The following is a 12,814-nucleotide window of genomic DNA, read 5'->3' as shown; positions in this document are numbered from 1 at the left end:
GAAAAAGATGTTCATTACAATATTTGCATGCAGACAAAGGAAATAAAGGTATTGCAACTTGTCATGAAGCTGTCTGACAATTTTGAAATGGTTCAATGAATTACTAAGCATCAGTTAATAACCAATTTTTGGAGATATAAAATCTGTAATTTACCATCAAACCGTTATTCGCAGTCAAGTGATGGTTGGAAATAATGATGTTCAAAGGATGAATTCTATCGTTTAATACAAAATCTTTTTTTGTTAGGCAAAGCAAACTTTTCTTATGAATAAATTCCTCCACTCTCTATCGGTGCCTAAACCTAAACGTGGAATCCATCAACAAAGCTTCTTTCGCAGAACTGTCCGACTGCTGGTCTGCTTTCCAGCTGACTACAATATTATCATCTTCAAGTCCAATGTAAGAAAGTTCTAATTGAACCGTCCTCATAAATAATTTATTATACCAAATTTCCACCACAAACGATTACTACACTACTGTCCCAATGACTACAATACACACATTAACCCTATGCTCGAGTGGCCTCCGGGCTTTGACATGTGGTAACCCCTTTGTAAAAAAAAAATTCTTCATAATTACAAAATTCTGACTTTAATAAATATCAAGAAAATCAATGCCAACGGTAGAATCTCTAGATTTAAACGATATAATGATTTTTAGAATTTATATCTGGAGTAAGGATTTCTTTCAGTTTCAACTTTTACATAAAACTCGAATTCAGCGGCCATTTTCTTTCTTAGGTCTCTGTGCCTACACATTACAATGGAGAACACATACAGCTAATTGTGTTAAGTTCAGAAAATCAGCTTTTTCATTTTCTTTTCCATTCCGGAAGTAATTAGATATTATCTCATTGGAAATGTTGTGGTTTTCTTAGTAATGCTGCTCTTGAACAGAGTCATGAGGTAGGGAGGGGTGTATATGCAGTGAATCCTCATTAATTGACCAACTCTTTTATTGCTTGTGGGTAAAGGGATGAGATTAAAACTACCTCTCTTCACCGACCCCTGGCTGAGTCATATTCATGATGCGGCCAGAACTAAAAATTCCATTAACTTCACAGCAAATCATTTCTGTAGACAAAATCCTTTGTGGTACTCTTAAGGCACTTCAGTCTTCTGTCAGAAAGTAGATATTCCTTCCAAAACAGTTAACAAAAGTTGGCAGGCTTTTGAAAACAATTATTCGGCTAGACTAATATTAGGTCATTTATCCAAATAAAAAGGAAATGTCTGTTTATTTATCTGCTTGTCTACTGCACACTCAGAACTTACTAATAAGATTTCAAACAATCGTTAAAAAGCACACACTATTAAAAGTTGATCTAGGTCAACCTGAACAAAATAAAAGATAAAGAATTAAGGTCAAGCAACTTCTCACGGAAGTGAATATCCAATTAAAACAAAGTCATGAGATAAATATGGATTGACTCCAAAAATGAAGAAAATATTTGGGGTCACAATTGATCTGAGCTTTATGAAAATATTGTAGAGTCTACATTTTCTTCAAACAATATTATTGCAAGAACATAGCGTTTAATATATATATATATTTTCCACAGTCGGATTTCGTCGCAGATTTTGCCTTGAGCTGTGTTAGTTAATAGAATTTCTTGTGCGCAGTAGTGTTTGCTCAGTTGGCAGAGTGCTTGCTTCGCATGCAATAGGCTCAGGTTTTGAATCCCGGGTGCAGAAATGTCTAATTGATGAGCCCAAATGAGGGCTAAACTCGAGTCTTGGACTTCTGGTTGTTGACTGTCATGGCTCTTGTGGGCTGTGACGTTGTTTGGCTGTGGAAATATATATATATGTAGCCTGACGATTCCCTGCAAAGATGAAACGCAGACGCCTCTGTGTAGTATACTTATAAATGTTTTTTATACTTTACTACTTAGTTCTCCTCATGTATTGAACACTTAGGAAGTAAATATGGAAAATCTACACACAATATATTATAGTACCTCATAGTGTATGTATGTATATATATATATATATATATATATATATATATATATTGTCATATTAGAAATCCTTTTCTCTATTTATTTTAAAAAAATACAACTTTGTTATGTATGGGTCGTGAAATTGCATTCACTAGCAAAAGATCTAGCTAATTTGCATATTCTTTTAAACATTCATTTTAATTAATTCCCTATTAGTTTTTTCAGTTTGCTTATGGGATGATCATCTTTAGTTAACTATTACGTGTAATTATATTCGTGCAGATATTCTATATGATTTATACTTGTGTAATATTTGCGTATAAAGGTTATAGTAAACACAGAACTCTTTCTGTATATATTTATGTATGCATATATATATTTGTTTAAAAAATTTTGCCTACCAAACTCCTTTGTCAGTTTTTGGTCTACAGACATTAAACTTAATATATAGGGTATTCACACCCACGTGAAACTTTATGTTCATGTTTTAGCCAGGTAAAATCGGTGCAAAAGTGCGAAAATTAAAAAGATGGAATTTGCCAGGTGAAGGTCGAACGATGGCATTACGAATATGCATGTGTAACGTAATAGGTGTTTTAATTTTTAGCCTTGAAGAAAACATGTTTTCATAGCTCAGGCATTAATATCAAAGGAAAAAGTAAACCGTAAGCTAAACGTTTTGCTTTCGATTTTCGGTGGTGGCACATAAGTGATTTTTAAAAACTTTTGGGTTCAATATAATCTATATATCTATAAAAGTGAAATCGTCTGTGTGTGTGTGTGTGTGTGTGTGTGTGTGTGTGTGTGTGTGTGTACATTTCCGTACCAAACTACTCTGTCAATTTTCAGCTTACAGACTCGAGATTTGATATAAGAGATTTAGGAAAATCTTTTTAATTGGTTTTCGGCCAGAAATTTGGCTGTCAAGGGGTCAACGATTTGACCTTTGAAAACTCTACCAACTCCTCCACCAATTCTGGGTCTAAACACTTGGACATGTATCCAACTTTTTATTTGATTTGAGATCAAAACAATAAATATTAATGGGTCAAAATTAGGGTAAAAGTTTTAAAAAAATTTGACCTCTGTGGTGTCTACAAAATTACTCAGCCAATTTTTGGTCTAAACATTTGAAATTTTACATAAAGTGTATTCAGACATGGGGAAAGCATTTTAATCAGTTTTTGGCCGAAAATTTGGCTGCCAAGGGGTCAAAGTTGAAAAGATTTTACCTTTGCAATCTCTAGCAAACTATTCAACCAATTTTGGGTCTAAACATTTGAAATTATACATAAAGGATATTTAGACATGCAGTAAGCTTTTTAATCAGATTTTGGACAAAAATTTGACTGCCAAGAGGTCAAAGCGGAAAAAGTTGACCTTTTCAGACGCTACTAAACTCCTCAACCAATTTTGGGTCTAAGGACTTGAAATTTTAGATGTAGATTACCTGGGTATGAGTCAAACTTTTAATATATATATATATATATATATATGCACATGAAGTTAGAAACAGTACACAAGGCCCGAGCAAAGCCGGGCTGAACTGCTCGTATAATAATAAATACGAAATCTTCATTAATCAAAATACATACATATATATATATATAAATATATATATATACATATATACATATATATATATATATATATATATATATATATATATATATATATATAGAGAGAGAGAGAGAGAGAGAGAGAGAGAGAGAGAGAGCGATATTTAATAATTGTATATTTACATAAAATTTATGTATCTGTTTTAGTATTTACTTCAAGAGTGCTCGATACGTAAGTAGAGCTAGGTAGTAAGTTTTGAAAATATATATGGCAATTTAGCTACATAGAACTTTTTGCATTTCATCATTGTGAAGATTAATCAGTCTATTGAAATAACCTGGCGAATCCTTACCAGAATGGAACATGAACAATTCTGAAGTTAAGCACATCTGAGGACTCTCGCCTTGGTGAAATAAATTATAATGTGAAATGAATAAAATGTTAATCTGAGTTTTTTTTTTTACCATATATAAACACTTTCACTAAGACATAAGAAACAAAACATATATGTACATATTTACAATTAGTATATACATAATCATACTCGTGTGTGTGTATATATATATATATATATATATATACATATATATATATATATATATATATATATATATATATATATATATATATATTATTATACTGTTGGTAGAATTTTTCGATAACTCATAACAACAACACAATATGTCATTCCAAAGAGTGCTCAATGCATGAAACAGAGCAATATATTGATTGTTGGAGAGCTATTGGCTACACATTAGCAAACGTGTTTCAATGACCCCCTAGCAGGGAAAATTACCTCATCAGGCCAAAAACCATCCACGTGGATGGTTTTTGGCCTGATGAGGTGATTTTCCCTGCTAGGGGGTCATTGAAACACGTTTGCTAATGTGTAGCCAATAGCTCTCCAACAATCAATATATATATATATATATATATATATATATATATATATATATATATATATATATATATATTAGACATTAAGAGGAGATTATAGACATATAAATACCCGTTCACATACACCTTTCATGATAAAGCTAGAACCCAGAATTAGATAGAATCGAGCAATTGCATCGACAACGGACAACACCAGACCCAAAGTGGGTTTCGATGTACTGCATCTCATCAGTGATGTGCTCCGACATAGGCACGAACCCAGTTCGTCTCACTCATGAAGTGTGCAATGTCGGAGCACGTCACTGATGAGATGCAGTACATTGAAACCCACTTTGGGTCTGGCGTTGTCCGTTGTCGATGCAATTGCTGGATTCTATCTAATTCTGGGTTCTAGCTTTATCATAAAAAGATGTATGTGAACGGGTATTTATATGTCTATAACTTCCTCTTAATGTCTAATATGTGTAGAAAAAGCGGGTCATCCTTCGTAGGGATGTGATGTCCCTCAACAAAATAAGGTTGTTCTGAAATCGTGTCTGGGGAGTCGGCTAATTTCAGTTAATGTTTGTAGATGTGATATCTATCGCCTGCATACTAGCAGTTACTATCTTAGTTGTATATGACGCATTGATTGTCACATCGTAGAATGTAGAACTGGATAAAAATATAAGAATTTTAAAAAATCGAGGCATAGCCAATAGATTGCGCCGTGGCCGATATGGTTAGGTCGTCAGTATTGCACACTTCATGAGTGCGACGACCTGGGTTCGCGCCTATGTCGGAGCATGTCTGATGAGATGCAGTACATCGAAACCCACTTTGGGTCAGGCGTTGTCTGTTGTCGATGCAATTGCTCGATTCTATCTAATTCTGGGTTCTAGCTTTATTGTAAAAAGGTGTATGTGAACGGGTATTTATATATATATATATATATATATATATATATATATATATATATATATATATATATATATATATATATATATGTATATATATATATATATATATGACTATAGAAAAATGAAAGCATGAAAAGTAATATTGTTAAGCTTATATGTGGAAAAGTAAAGAACTAGTTATTAAAACTGGAAAAGAAAACAAGATATTCTAGTAAAAAAAAAAAATAAATTTATAACTTAAAATATTTCAGCGTGAAGAATTGATTAAATAATGTTAAATTGAATTAAAAAAAATAATAATGCTACAATATTTTAAGCTATAAATTTATTACAGTTTTCACTAGAATATCTTGTTCTTTTCTTTTCCAGTTTTAACAACTAGTCCTTTACTTTTCCATGCTTAAGCTTAACCATATTACTTTTCAGGCTCGCATTTTTCTATTGTAATCCATGGTTTTTCAAGGCTTCCAATAAATTCACTTCTTCTTTGTTTAATTTCAGTGTTATTCCCCCTCCATAAACGTAACATACACATATGTAATAACACTGTATGACACTCCTCTGCTTCAATAAAATCCCACCCCCAATTATCTCCCTTTCATTCTTTCTGTTTCACTTGTTCCTTATTTTTCGCGACAGCAGTGATATAGTAGCAACAATAGTCGCCGAAGCGACGTGGTTACTATGGAAACCAGTCATAAAAAACGTCGCCCACCTCCTTACGTTTTTTACGATTTTGAACATCACTAAATTCATGATAACTTTTGTTTTACTGAACGAAAATTGAATTTTTTTCACAATATAGCTGAGAAGATGATCTATAAACTGTAATAATTGTTTGAAATTTGGTCGAAAAAGTGGGTAAGCGGTGAAGCTTTAAAGCAGTTCTAAATGACTAAAACTGCCACTTAACCATATATTCAAACATGGTAGTGTTTGAATGATACATATATATATATATATATATATATATATATATATATATACATATATATATATATATATATTTAGTCATTTAGAACTGCTTTAAATATATATATGCTTTATATATATATATATATATATATATATATATATATATATATATATATATATATATATATATATATATATATATACAGCATAATCACATTGACACTTGACACACCGGTTCTCGTCAGATCACCAAAGTTAAGCAACGTTGAACCTGGTTAGTATCAGATGGTTGACCATTTGGGAATTCTAGGTGCTGTATGTGCTCTCTGCTTATCTCGGCATTTCTTTCCAGTTGTCCTGTACATACACTTCACCTACCACTGGTATTTGACAATGTCAACTCAGGAGAGGTATGGTTGGAGATTGCGCACCTCCTGCCACAAAAAAAAAAATCACACACAGGCACCTCTTTGTGGATAGCCATAGTCTGTCAAAGACTGAAGGAGCCCCCCCCCCCCGGTTTATATATATATATATATATATATATATATATATATATATATATATATATATATATATAAAAGAAATTCTTGTTTTCGTTTTAATGTTTGCATTATTTCAAATTTTCCTTTTCTTTTATGGTGATAGTCTTCCATTTTCCTTAATTTAAAGAACTATTTGCTTTGCTTTCTTAAAATCTTTATGCTGATGCCATTGTTTTCATTTTCCCATCAGATTGTCTGCTGCCTGCTTCTCTTCGCGTTCCCATTTTCTCGTTTCTTTCTCTTCTTTTATTATGTCTCCCATTTTATTCTCCTATTTTTCTTCATCCATGTCAATTTGGACATTTCAAAATAGCGTTGTCTCTTTACATTTCCTTTTTCTTCTCTCTTCCTTTCACACACGCCGTTATCTTTTATGTTTATAGCATTTCTTTTCTGCAACTTTAAAAATAACATCTGAGAAAGTCTTTCAATAATAAAGAAAAAAGATATAAAAAATCCTATAATTTAATTTAATTATATGCGTTTCAAAACATGGAAACTGCAATTAGAAAGGGTTTAAATGGAATATTAAGAAGAAAAAACAGTATTTATGAAAACACATAAACCGTTATTGAAAAAGTAACTAGGTGAAAATATCGGGTGCAAATTTGATTGAGCACAGATTTAGACACACGCACACACACACACACACACACACACACACACACACACACACACACACACACACACACACACACACACACACACACACACAGACTATGAGAATTGTAAAACAAAACTAATTTATCCACAAGTTTCGAGTGAGTTTATACCATCGGATATTGTATATCAAAATGTATAAAATATTTGAGGAAATACGTAAAATGACTTAAAAACAGAAAATAATATTCTTTTACTGAAAAACGAAGTTGAGGATGTGATTAAATGTTTTTTTTTTGTAATTTTAGTCATCAGAGTCACCTTAAGATGTGATCAAGGATTTCATGTGAGGTATGATCCACCTCTATGCTCAGATTAAGTGAACCATATTCATATTGGACATTGTTGTAACCATAAATACTTTTTAGGGATTATTTAATGTTGTTTATCCTTTTCTTCACTATACAGTAAATAGTAGTCCCAAGGTTTGAAATCTGGATAGCTAGTAGGTGAAATGTTAGGTGTTACATGATCCTGAAAATGACATCTTCCACTGTTGAACCTTTTTTAAATTTGAAGGCCAAGTAAAACATAGGAGGAATTGATGAGGACGGAATTGAGAGAAAGAGGGATAAATAAAGACATGGCAAGAGATAGGTTTGTTTGAAAGTGAATCTCTAAAAGCCGTGCAACATATGTCAGCATGTAGAACGATCGTTAAACTGCTGCTGCTGCTGCTGCTGCTGCTGATGATGATGATGATGATGATGATGATGGCGGTGGTGACGACGACGGTGTTGGTGGTGATGATGATGATGATGATGATGATGATGATGATGATGATGATGATGATGATGACAACGGCGGTTGTGACGAGGATAATGACGACGATGGTGGTGGTGGTGATGAAGATGATAATGATGTGAATACTGCTAAAATATATACTTTTTTTTACTTGGGAGTCATCACTTGTCAAGGCCTGGAGGCTATTCGAGGATAAGGGTTAATGAATGTAAGGTGGTAGTAATCGTCATGGTGTAAATTGTGTAGAATTTGATTATTTATGAGGACGGCTTAACAAGAACTTGTTTACATTGGATTTGAAGGCTACCATGTTGTATTCAACTGGGAAGCAGGCCAGCGGAACAGTGTTCCACAAGCAGGAAGTTCTGGGAAAGAAGCTTTGTTCATGGAATCTGCATTTAAATTTAAACATAGAGAATAGGAGAAAATCACATATAGTGTTTGCTGAAATGTTTTCAGCATATTTATGACTAGTCGACTAGTCGACGTATCCATCTATGCCGTGTTTCTTAAAGTTTCACCAACTTCAAAGCTATCTTATTAAAGTCATTCAGTAATTCAGAGCCAGTTTAGAAAATGTTAAAACAGTAATGACGTCAATTATTTGTAAAATATAGATTGTTTACTTAGAAGAATTTTGCACTATCAAATGGAACAAGAAAGTAATTATGAAAGAAAGCATTTGTTAAATAATAGAAGAGAATAAATTTTAATTTTGAGTACATTTTAAAAGAAAGAATTATCTCCCTTTATCTTGCTTGTCCTTAAGACAGAACCAAGTGTTTAGATTAGAAATCAGTCCCTGCCACAACAATAGGGAAACAAAAAGTGAACAGACAGACAATTTTTGGATTTTTATTCATATGTTGATATAGAATATTTTTAATGTGATTATCTTTAGCTAAACAACCATCCCAACCAACCGGGTGACTTTTATTTGGTTTTACAAATATCCAGTTCAGTTAAAGCGTCTATATTTAGTTTATTAACTTCATTATCACCAAGACACTGCCCTCTCTCTTCTTGATGTACAACCTGATAAAATAATCCAGATTATTTGTATTCTTTGGATTACTGTTCTCATCTTGAGTGTTATTCGTATAGCAGTGTAACTTTCGACCTTTTTGAGATGTATCTTGTTGAACTCAGGAATCTTTCTATCAAACTCCGGAAACTTCACAGAATTTCAAATTGAATTTTATTTAATCTACGAGGATAGCATACTCTCGTTTTGTCAGCCATGGCCAGGAAGAAGTCTTAATTAATTCACAATTCTATATTTAGTGTTGCCTGGATTGAAGATTGAACCTTCAACCTTCAGGAGAGTGTAAGGCACAACTGAATTTTATCAAGTACTTTATAAACTTTGCCACAAGTCCTTGGTAAGTAGAGAACAATAGTCCAAATGATTCAAATAATACGAATGATCAATTCTTATCTAAAAATTCAAAGTAATTTTATTTTTAAGAAATAATTCAAGCATGTGTAGTATATTACCACTTCTTTATTACCTCAAACTATATGCAAGTGTTATCAGAGTAATATTAGTTCTCCCTTAATCCCCACTTCTATTTAAATCGGACAATAAGTCTCAAAGTTTCTGTTACGGGGTAAGCTGATATACCTATTTCTGTAATAATGGACTTTCTCAGAGAATATAAATATCGTTACATCTAACACGTTATTTGATGGCGAATCGTGGCAGCTATGGCCTCAGAATCATGACGTGTACTTCTGTAATATACATTTGCTAATATACTTTTGTTAACTATACCACTATGTTTCTCTGGATTATTTCCGGCCTGCAAGGCTACATCTGCTTCAGAATTAAAAACAAGTATTTTAGAATATGATGGAATAGCTCAGATAAATGGCATATAACAAACAGACACCTAATCACCATTATAATAATATTATAGATTAAGTTAGTATCATCGTTATCATTTAAAGGGTGTACTTCCTCTTCCTTTCGAGATGAACCATCTTAAAAACAATTTTAATTTAAAAGTAAATCAAGTACTGATAACGTTTATAGCATACGATTATTTACTTATGACCTTAAACACTATACACTTGTCATCCGGGTTATATTAAGTCCTGCGCTCCTCCCCCCACTTCTGTTTAGAATCCCTTATGCAATATTAGACGCATTCAAGTCGAAGTGAGAGGCAACCGCAACCTCCGGGAGGCAGCGAAAGCAAGGAACCCTGTCTGACATATGAACTGGTATCAAGCTGAGGAATTTGGCCAGAGGGAAACATATTTATCGCATACAAGACTTTGTCAGCAGTTTTAAATAGGTTAAATAAAAATTAGATTTACAGTTCCCGGCTGACTATTGAGCTAGGACTGACTATAAATAAAAGGCAGACTGCACGCACGTATGTATGTATGTATGTATGTATGTATTTGCGGTTGCATATGTAGATCTGAAATGATTTAATAGTTAATTGCGGTTCGTCTCGCAGTATGCAAATCTAGATTCCACTGTTGTGTCAATTTCGCTTATTCTGTTGGAAAAGGTATAACTCGATCCAATTTTTAGAAGTATATGCATTTAGTGTATATGCAATTAATATTTCGTTAGCATGAACACTGCAGATTTGACTTAGTTCTAATCACTCCTAGAGAGAAAAAAGAAGAAGAAGAAGAAGAAGGAGTAGAACGTTAAAATGGCGCAGGGTTTTATTAAGTTACCAACTTCATTCTACAACATTTCATTCATATCAAAATTAATTTCTTTCTATCTTTAGTATAACGTAACTTTTATTTCTTACAAAGTAAAGTCAATGTCTATGACAGGAAATAGAGTATAATTATAATCCGAGATCTGAAATCATTCAGCAATTAATTGCGGTTCATCTCGCAGTATTAAAATCCTGTCAGTTTTGCTAATATCATTGGAAGATATTAAGCGGTTTCTACTTTCCATAAAGTAAGAGTGAACTAGTAGGGCGGTCTGGATTCTAACACTTTTGGAGGCATATGCATTTAGTGTATATACATTTAGTGTATATGCGGTTTATATTTCGTTAGCATGAACACTGCAGATTTGACTGACGTCTAATCACTCCTAGAGAGAAAGAAGAAGAAGAAGAAGAAGAAGAAGAAGAAGAAAATCAATGGGGAAGAGAAAGAAAGTATGCTTTCTGGTTAATTTTACAACTTGACATAGTAAAAGGAAAAACAGTGATAATGTAAAAAAAGGAAGTTAAAATAATACAGGGTTTTATTAAGTTACCAAATTCATTCTGCAACATTTCATTCATATCAAAATCAATTTTTTCTACCTTTAGTACAAAGTAACTTATTTCTTACAACTTTCTTTCTATGACAGGAAATAGAGTATAATCTTTAAAATGGCATCTTTCATCCTCTTTTCTTGAGTTTTATTTTAAACAGAATATGCCATCATATTACTTGGATTCTTTGAATTATTGTTCCATCTTGAGTGTCATTTTTATAATATTTCACTCATGTAACCTTTGACCTCCTTTAGGTGTATCTTGTCGAACTCAGAAATCTGCACAAAATTTCGAACAGAATTTTTTATTTACTTCATAGGAGTAGCATGTTCTTATGACTAGATAAAAATCCTAAATAATTCACAATTGTGTTTTGTGTGTCACCTGCATTGAGGATTGAACCCTCAATCTCCCGATGAGTGTAACTTTACAACTGAATTTTACCAAGTATTCTATCCACTACTCCACGGTTCTACAAGGAGTTCAACAGAAAAGATTTTTGAGTTCGACAAAATACACCTGAAGAAGGTCGGAGGTTGCATCGACAGAAAGTTGTACAAATAACAATCAATATGAGAACATTAGTCCGAAGAATCCAAATAATATGAATAATCAATCTTCATCTAAAAAAATCAGCAATATAGAGATTGTCTTCATACTAAACCAACAGAATTACCTATCCCAGAATGGTTCAAAATACAGGATGTTACAAAAATCTTGGACACATTTCAATCCTCATATCATATTGAATGAGAAAGTGTCTGATGGTTTCATTTCCCAACAGGATGGGGCGCTACCACACTGGAGCGTCAGGGTTAGACAATTTCTGAATGCAAACCTGCAAGACAGATTGATTGGACGATCTGGACAAAATGATCACGATCTCATGCCCTGGCCTCCCAGATCTCCAGATATCACACCCTGCGATTTTTTTTGTGGGGATTTGTGAAATGACTGGTATATGTGCCTCCCATTTCAAGAGACGTGGATGAACTGAAGGCCAGAATAACAGAAGCTGTTGCAACCATTGACAACGCAATGCTGAGACGTATTTGGCAAGAATTGGACTATCGGGTTGATGTGTGTCGTGTGACTAATGGTGTTCACATCAAACATCTTTGAACATTCTAAGAAAAACTTGAGATAACAAGCTTTCTGAATATATCAGATAAGTTTTTATATCCTTAATATTTCTCGGAATATTCAATGACAAAATGTGCCCAAAACTTTTGGAACATCTTGTATTAAGTCTTTCTCAGACACCTTAATACATGTTGACGGATTTATTGGGCTTGACATTCTTGACTATTTTTGTCATTGTAGTTTGCTTTCAAGCAAAAGTAATGATTTTGATCGGATCGAACATTATCGATTCAGTCATCTCCCAACCTTTGAAATTTGGAACT

General features: G+C 33.0%; 1 protein-coding gene across 1 annotated transcript in view; it reads right to left on the bottom strand.

Annotated features, from left to right (window-relative positions):
* The window catches only part of LOC145292178 (arylsulfatase B-like), a 203,233-nt gene that overhangs the window by 163,988 nt on the left and 26,431 nt on the right, over positions 1 to 12,814 (bottom strand). The window lies entirely within an intron of this gene.

The sequence above is a fragment of the Euprymna scolopes genome, chromosome 13 (assembly GCF_053919585.1).
Source record: "Euprymna scolopes isolate OS-2025 chromosome 13, ASM5391958v1, whole genome shotgun sequence".
Lineage (NCBI taxonomy): Eukaryota > Metazoa > Mollusca > Cephalopoda > Sepiida > Sepiolidae > Euprymna > Euprymna scolopes.
The sequence above is the reverse complement of the archived record's forward strand: the minus strand, read 5'-3'. Positions and strand labels throughout refer to the sequence as shown.